Source organism: Lithobates pipiens, unplaced genomic scaffold (assembly GCF_037356315.1).
Source record: "Lithobates pipiens isolate NorthernLeopardFrog02 unplaced genomic scaffold, aLitPip1_a1.2 Scaffold_30, whole genome shotgun sequence".
NCBI classification, from domain to species: domain Eukaryota; kingdom Metazoa; phylum Chordata; class Amphibia; order Anura; family Ranidae; genus Lithobates; species Lithobates pipiens.
Window position 1 is genome coordinate 163,444,520 of NW_027507791.1, and position 8,545 is coordinate 163,453,064.

At 41.3% G+C, this 8,545-nt stretch overlaps 2 pseudogenes; both read left to right on the forward strand.

Annotated features, from left to right (window-relative positions):
- Positions 1–6,204: 6,204 nt before the first annotated feature.
- On the forward strand, positions 6,205–6,323 carry LOC143948456 (5S ribosomal RNA; annotated as a pseudogene).
- Positions 6,324–6,700: 377 nt separating this feature from the next.
- LOC143948093 (5S ribosomal RNA) lies at positions 6,701–6,819 on the forward strand (annotated as a pseudogene).
- Positions 6,820–8,545: the final 1,726 nt, after the last annotated feature.

Sequence of the window (8,545 nt, forward strand, 5' to 3'; positions counted from 1 at the left end):
CAGACTAATAGGACAATTTACATGGCTTAATATTGCAGAACGCAATTTAACAGGAAAGAGATCCAAAGCGTTAGTTGCAGTAGCTTCATAAAACTGAGAAATCGTTGCATTATTCTAAATTTAAAAGTTTTTCCGGTAGTACTGAGATGACGATATTAGATGAGTGATCTACACATTTCGTTTACCATTGCAGAGAGATACCGGCTAAATGTTAATATTTTAATATGTGCAGCGTGTAAGGTAGAAATAAGATGGTTTTGTGTGAGTTGGTTTACCAGGATTTATTCTAATAATAAATATAGCAAAATAACTCAGATTACTATTGAAACAGTATATACAGGTCGGGTTTAAGTGGAAATACACGAAATAACAGCAACGACGTGTGTAGGTTTTTATCAATCACGTTAATTCCGTGTCTTTAATCATGTAGTGAATATACCCCAAATATAGCATAAGGATAATAACTGGCCGAGGATGACATGGCAGAAAGACAAACTGCATTAGAAATGTGAATATGAATTAGAGATAAAATGTCAATCCCCATTGGTTACTTACAGGTATTAATACTGTTAACATGGCTACGTACAGCAAAGTGTGAGCTAAGCAGCTAAATATTCTGCAATAGCAGAGATTAAGTATTGCAGTTGAAAAGAGATCGGAAGCGTTAGTTGCAGTAGCTTCAAAATGACTGACATTTCATTACTCTAAATGTAAAAGTTATCCCGGTAGCACTGAGTGATCGTTGTAGTACAAATTCAGTTTCCTATAGCAAAGAGATACAAGCTAAATGTGAGAAGAGCAATTAAACTGTTCACGGTAGCATTGCATTACTCTTAATATGTGCAGCGTGTAAAGAAGCAATAAGATGGTTTTGTATTATCCTAAAATTTAGCAGTATACGTAATAAAGGTGAGTAGGTAACCTGGATTTAGACATAGCAAACTCTAAAATCTAATTTAGCAAAATTAGAACGGATAATATTGAGACAGTATATACAAGTCGAGTTTAAGTGGAAATACACAAAATATCTAGATTACCTTTACATAATACCAAGGCAGAATGTCGGAATAGCAATTAGATGAGATTATTGCTTTAATCATGAAATATCAGCAACGAAGTGACAAGGTTTCTATCGTTTTTCAGGATCCTTACGTGTCATTAAGGATGAGAAAGTATAATAACTGGCAAAGTATGACATGGCAAAGAGACAAATTGCATTAGAGATCTGAGATAGACATGAAATGTCAATCCCCATTGGTAATTTAAATGTAACCATTAATACAGTTAACGCGGCTACATACAGCAAAGTGTGAGCTAAGCAGCTAAAGGGTATACATTATTTAAGAGTAAGTTGACGTAGCTTGAAAATTCCAACGTGTAAATCGTTCCATTAATTTTGTTACGCACGAAGACGGCTTACACTTACTGTTTTCCGTTTCCACTGGAAAGAGAATCCTATTGCATAGAGGTAGCATTATTCTTAATGTGTAAAGGTTTTTAAAAAGATGGTTTTGTGTGAATTTTGCTTTAACGTAAAATTAGTTGTAGACATTATGGTTAGGTTTACAATGATTTAGAGATAGTAATCTCTATTAATAATAAGTATAGCAAAACAAATTAGGAAAATATTGAGGCAGTATATATAGGTCGAGATTAAGTGAATACACAAAAGGGATCAAGGGATAGTTGCAAAGCAATATCCTCATTAAGGCAGAATGTCGGAATAGCAATGAGATTCGATGGTTGCAACATAAAACGAAATATGAGCACGGCTAAAATACAGAACAACAGTACATAATTTAAGAGTACAGTAGAATATAGTATAAATGATTTAAGATCAAATAGATTTAGCTTGAAAAAAAATCTAAGTTTAAATCGTTGAGTAAATCGTTGAGTAAATCGTAAATTTATCAGCTAAATTAAATCTGAGATTATGATTAATTTCACAGTTCCATTACGCGGTCCTTTTCCACTGGTATAGTCATAATGTAATATCAGTAATTGCTATCAGTAAATGTTAAAATTGTAAGACGGTACACGGCTATGTGGAATTTACATGGATTTAAAAGCGGTACATTAATTTTCTGAAGCATATGGCAGAAAGACGGCTTACACTGCTTTTCTCACATTTTGCTGCGCTAATAGAAATGTTTTGTCACTGTGTTTTAACTGTGACAGTTAAGGTGGAGAAAAAGAAGTAACACAGAAAATAGAGTCAAACAGTGGAAACGTTTATTTGTATATGTCATGACAGCTGATACTGGTTGAGCAATAAAACTGTTTTATTAAGATGTAAGACTAGTTTTATTCTCTACATATATGCTTTTCAGAGAGTTGTATAATATAGGCGACCAATAGGAAATTTAAATGGCTTAATATTGCAGGGAGGAAGTATCGCTGTTCAACGGTAAGAGATTGAAAGCTTAGCTAGAAAATGGCCGAAAAATAGTTGCGTTAGTCTAAATTTAAAGGATATGCCGGTACCATTGAGAAAGCTTATATTAGACTAGTTGATCTTTGCATTACACAATCCTATTATTATTATTATTATTAAGATCATAGTGCAGAGAGATACTCAGTTAATGTCAGAAAAGCAATAAAACTGTTTACATCGTTAGCGAGCGATAATTACATTATTTTTAGTATGTGCAGCATGTCTGGTAGCAAATGGATGGTTTTGTGAACATTTTGCATTACCGGTAGAACTCATCGAAGTGAATAGATTTAACCGGATTTTGAGGTAGTACTCTCTATTTCTAATAAGAAATAAAGCAAAATAAGTCAGGATGGTGTGTCAGGACTGTCACATACTCAATGTGACAGTTGATGTGGAGAATTTCAAATATGCAAAATAGAGCAAAAGAGTACATGGTATATTTTCATGTATGATAGTTTTATTGCATGCTTGATGTGGATGATTAAAATCGTGTAGTGAGTATAATCTATATTTAGCATAAGAATTAAAAGGCATAACATGGCAATGAGACAAACTCCATTAGAGATGTGAGCTAGATGAAATGATGAAATGTCTCTGTATAGGCCAGATTGTCTTCTGTTATCACTTAGCCTACCCTCTAAATTCACTAGCCTCTCTATATACACCAGCATGTTTACACTAGCCGGTCTTCTGCATACAATAGCCTGTCTTCGATATACACTAGCCTATGTTCTGAATACACTAGTCCGTCTTCTGTCTTCTATATGCCCTAGCCTGTCTTCTGTATACATTAGTCTCTCTGTATAAACTAGCATCTCTGTATACCCCAAACTGTCTTCTGTAAACACTTGTCTCTCTTTATAGCCTGTCTAGCCTTTCTTCTGTACACACTAGCTTCTCTGTATACACTAACCAGGCTTCTATATACAATAGCTTCACTATATGCACTAGCCTCTCTGTATAATCTAGCCTCTCTGTATACCCTAGATAGTGTTCTGCATACACTAGTCTCTCCGTAGAAGCCAGCCTTTATTCTGTATTCACTAGCCTTTCTTCTGTATGCTGTAGTCTTCTATATATACCAGCTTCGCTGTACACCCTTGCATCTCTGTAAACACTATGTAAACTAGCCAGCCTTATGTATACACTCGCCGACTGTATACACTAGACTCTGAATACACTAAACCCTCTGTATACCACAGCGTGTCTTCTGGATACACTAGACTGTAAAAACTAGCTAGAATAAACCAGCCTGTCTTCTGTACCCACTAGACTCTCTGTATACTCTACCCATTCTTCTGTATACACAAACAGCTTTGATATATACCCAAGCCTGTCCTCTGTATACACTAGTTTCTCTGTATGCACTGTGCTTTCTGTATACACTCGACTCTCTCTATACATTAACCTCTCTATATATACTAACATCTTTGTATATACTAGACTCTCTTTAAACTAGCCTCTCTGTGTACCCCAGCCTCACTGTTTACTCTAGCATCTCTGTATACTCAAGCCTATCTGCATACAGGAGTCTGTATTCTGTATTCTGTATTCACTAGCCTTTCTTCTGTATGCTGTAGTCTTCTATATATACTAGCTTCTCTGTACACCCTTGCATCTCTGTAAACACTGTGTGAACTAGCCAGTATTATGTATACATTCACCGACTGTATCCACTAGACTCTCTGAATACACTAAACCATCTGTATACCACAGCCTGTCTTCTGTATACACTAGACTGTAAAAACTAGCTAGAATACACCAGCCTGTCTTCTTTACCCACTAGACTCTCTGTATGCACTACCCAGTCTTCTGTATACACTGTCAGCTTTGATGTATACCCAAGCCTGTCTTCTGTATACACTAGCTTCTCTATATGCACTGTCCTTTCTGTATACACTCCACTCTCTCTATACACTAACCTCTCTATATACACTAACATCTTTGTATGTACTAGCCTCTCTTTAAACTAGCCTCAATGTGTACCCCAGCCTCACTGTTTACTCTAGCACCTCTGTATACTCAAGCCTATCTACATACACGAGTCTGTATTCTGTATTCACTAGCCTTTCTTCTGTATGCTGTAGTCTTCTATATATACCAGCTTCTCTGTACACCCTTGCATCTCTGTAAACACTGTGTGAACTAGCCAGTATTATGTATACATTCACCGACTGTAACAGTGCTAGGTTCCTGTATTACAGAAACAGAACACCAGCAATAGGGTGTATACTGTGCAGGAGGCACACAACACCCACTCTAACTTCTGCATGGCAGATGCATGTATTGCAGAAATTGAACACCAGTAATAAAGGGTAGCTTCAGGTGTGTGTGCAGGAGGCACATAACACCCACTGTAACAGTGCTAGGTTCCCAAGCAGTAAAGACACTGTCCCTGCGTATCGTCCTCTTTCCCTGACCACCGCAACACACTATACAAGGCCGCCGCGCTGGCGGCCTTATATAGTGTGGGGTGTGTACTAAACCCCCCCCGAGCTATAATTAGCCACAGGAATCCTGCCTGTGGTGAATTGTGGCTCTCCTCACAGAGGATGTCACATCTGTTCTTATTATATAGAACCTATTATGCTCCTCGTAAACTTTTTCAATTTGGCCAAACGGCCAGACGCAAGTTGCCCCCGGTGCGGGAACATGGGAGGAGACATTATGCACATGTTTTGGAGATGCCCGAAGTTGATCCGCTACTGGACGGAGGTGACAGGAACCATTGATCGGGTGTTTGGAACCTCCACCAGGATGGAGGCGAAGTATTGTCTCCTGGGATTAGTTGAAGGAGTTGGAAACCCGGGAAGCAGCCAGATGGCAGTTCTGAGATGCCTATTTCAGGCAAGGAAACTGATTGCCCAACCCTGCTTAGCCTCCAATGTTGGCAATGACTTGTTTTTTCACATGTTTCCCAAGATGACCATGTTGGCGTTTGTCAAGATGGTTGAGAGTGCCCAACGAGATCACCTATGGCCCCATCACCTTGAAAGTGCCTGATCTTGTCTGATCTCGGAGGCTAAGCATTGTCGGGCCTGATTAGTAACTGGATGGGAGACCAACTGGGAATACCTTCTTTTTATGTTGTTGGCGTTGACATGGTTTTTTTTTCCGCTTGTTTCCCAAGGTGATTATCTTGGCATTTGTCAAGAGGGCTGAGAGAGCTCAAAGAAATTTCCTACGGCCACATCACCCTGAAAGCGCTCGATCTCATCTGATCTCAGAGGCTAAGCTGGGTCCGGCCTGGATAGTACCTAATTACAGGTGCCGTAGGAATCTTTTTATATTGTTGGCTTTGACCTGTTTTTCTTTCGCTTGTTTCCCAAGGTGACCATTTTAGCATCTGTCAAGAGTTTTGAGTATGTCCCGAAGCATTCGCCTAAGGTCACATCACCCTAAAAGGGCCCGACCTCAGAGGCTAAGCAGGGTCTGGGTCAGATGGGAGACCGCCAGGGTCTATGTTGTTGGCGTTGAACTGTTTTTTTTCACTTGTTTCCCAAGATGACCATCTTGGCATTTGTCAAGAGGGTTGAGAGTGTCTAAATAGAACACCTATGGCCACATCACCCTGAAAGCGCACAATCTCATCTGATCTTGCAGCAGTGTACGGCCTGGTTAATACCTGTATGGGAGACCATCTGTGAATACCAGGTGCCGTAGGCTTCTTTTTATGTTGTTGGCCTTGACCTGTTTTGTTTTTCACTTGTTTCCCAAGGTGACCATCTTAGCGTTTGTCAAGAGGGTTGAGAGTGCCAGAAGAGATCACCTACGGCCCCATCACCCTGAAAGCGCCCAATCTTGTCTGATCTCGGAGGCTAAACAGTGTCGGGCCTGGTTAGTACCTGGATGGGAGACCGCCTGGGAATACCAGGTGCCATAGGGTTCTTTTTATGTTGTTGGCTTTGACCTGTTTTTGTCGCTTGTTTCTCAAGGCGACCATCATGGCATTTGTCAAGAGGGTTGGGCGTGTCTTGAAGAGAACGCTTATGGCCACATCACCCTAAAAGCACTCAATCTTGTCTGATTTCAGAGGCTAAGCAGCGTCAGGCCTTGTTAGTACCTGGATGGGAGACTGCCTGGGAAGACCAGGTACTATAGAAGGATCTGGCCTGGTTAGTGTCTTGATTGGGAGATCGCCTGGGAATACTGGATGCCGTAGGATTCTTTTTATGTTGTTGGCTTTGACCTGTTATTTTAGCTTGTTTTCCAAGGTGACCATCTTGGCCTTTGTCAAGAGGCTTCAGAGTGCCCAAAGAGAGTGCCTATGGCTAAATCACCCTGAAAGAGCCCAATCTCATCTGATCTCGGAGGCTAAGCAGCGATGGGCCTGGTTAGTACCTGGATGGGAGACAGCCTGGGAATACCAGGTGCTGTAGGCTTCTCATTATGTTGTCGGCGTTGACCTGTTTTTTTCCCATTGTTACCCAAGGTGACAATCTTGGCATTTGTCAAGAGGGTTGAGAGTGCACAAAGAAATTGCCTACGGGCACAACACCCTGAAAGCGCCCAATCTCATTTGGTCTCAGAGGCTAAGCAGGGTTGGGCCTGGTTTGTACCTGGATGGGAGACCGCCTGGGTTTTCCAGATGCCGCAGGCTTCTTTTTATGTTGTTGGCGTTGACTTGTGTTTGTTTCCCAAGGTGACCATCTTGGCGTTTGTCAAGAGGGTTGAGCGTGCCTGAAAAAATCTACTATGGCCGCATCACCCTGAAAGAGCCCAATCTCATTTGATCTCAGAGGCTAAGCAGGGTTGGGACCTAGTTAGTACCTGGATGGGAAACCGCCTGGGATTTCTCGATGCTATAGGCTTTAGTTTTAATTCAATCTTATTTTCATTGAGATATAAAAGCAAGATAGGAGGGGAAAAAAAAATACAGAATATTCTAACATATTCGTTTTACATTGTTACATAAACATAAAAAAGGAAACCACAAAGAAATCCACTCTACTACAGTGGTGTCAAACTATCACAAGGTTAAAGTGTTTGTTTTGAGCTTCGATTTAGGTAGTATGGTAGAAGAGCCTGTGGTCCTACAATGATTAGTCTAAGTTAAAGTGGGTGTGTGCGCACCACTATCTTCCCAGCGAGTGATGCCCACTCATTACTGGTATACTAGGGCTATTGTTCTCATTCTGGTAACGTTCACTCTGGGGGGGAAGCTCTGTATGTGCCACCATTCTGGTCTAATGAGACTGGAGGTCATAACTTAAGTAATCGGGTATTACTGCAACTTGTATAGGGGAGGGAAGAAAGGGGGAAGAGAGTGAGGAAAGAGGGGTCAGGACAGTAAAGAGCTTAGGGATCAAAAGGTATACATTCCACCCTGATCACACAGGTGTATCGGTAGAGTCCTCTGTGGCCCATGAGATAAACTCTGAGGAATATCGATACATCGACCATGAGGTCCAGGTCTTAGAGAATTGTTCCTCCCTACCCGTTTCCTGCGACAACATTCTTTCCAAACTATTAATTCGGTCCACTTCAATTGCCCAATCCCCCAGGGAAGGCATGCTCGTCGACTTCCAATGTCTGGCCAACACCATTCTAGCAGCCGCCAAAAAGTGACGCAGAATGTCTTTCTTGACTGACTTAAGTGGTCCCGGGAGCAGAGATAGCAGAGCCATCTCAGGAGAGGGTGCGATGGAAGTCGCCATGAGTTTACAGTACAAGTCAAGGATCTTTTGCCAGAACTTCCTCACAGGGGGGCATGCCCACCAAATGTAAAGTAAGGTTCCCTTAGATGACAAGCAACGCCAGCAAGTATCCGGAAGTGTCGAGTTGATTCGGTGCAAAGTCGAAGGGCATCTGTACCAGCGGGTCAACAGCTTGAACCCCTTTTCTTGAGAATTGGAGGCTATGGACATTTTGTGGGTCAGTATGAAGCACTTTTGCCAGTCTACAGGCGAGATGGAGTGGCCCAGGTCTTCCTCCCATGCCTGTGTGTATGGGGGAAGGTCAGGATTATAAGCCACATGTAAGAGGGAATATAATTGAGAGACTACATGTGTAGGAGGGGTGGCCTGGAGCAGCATGCCCTCCAAGTCCGTTAAGTCAGCGAGTACATTAGGTAACGATGGGAAAGTGCGAATGAAGGAAATCACCTGT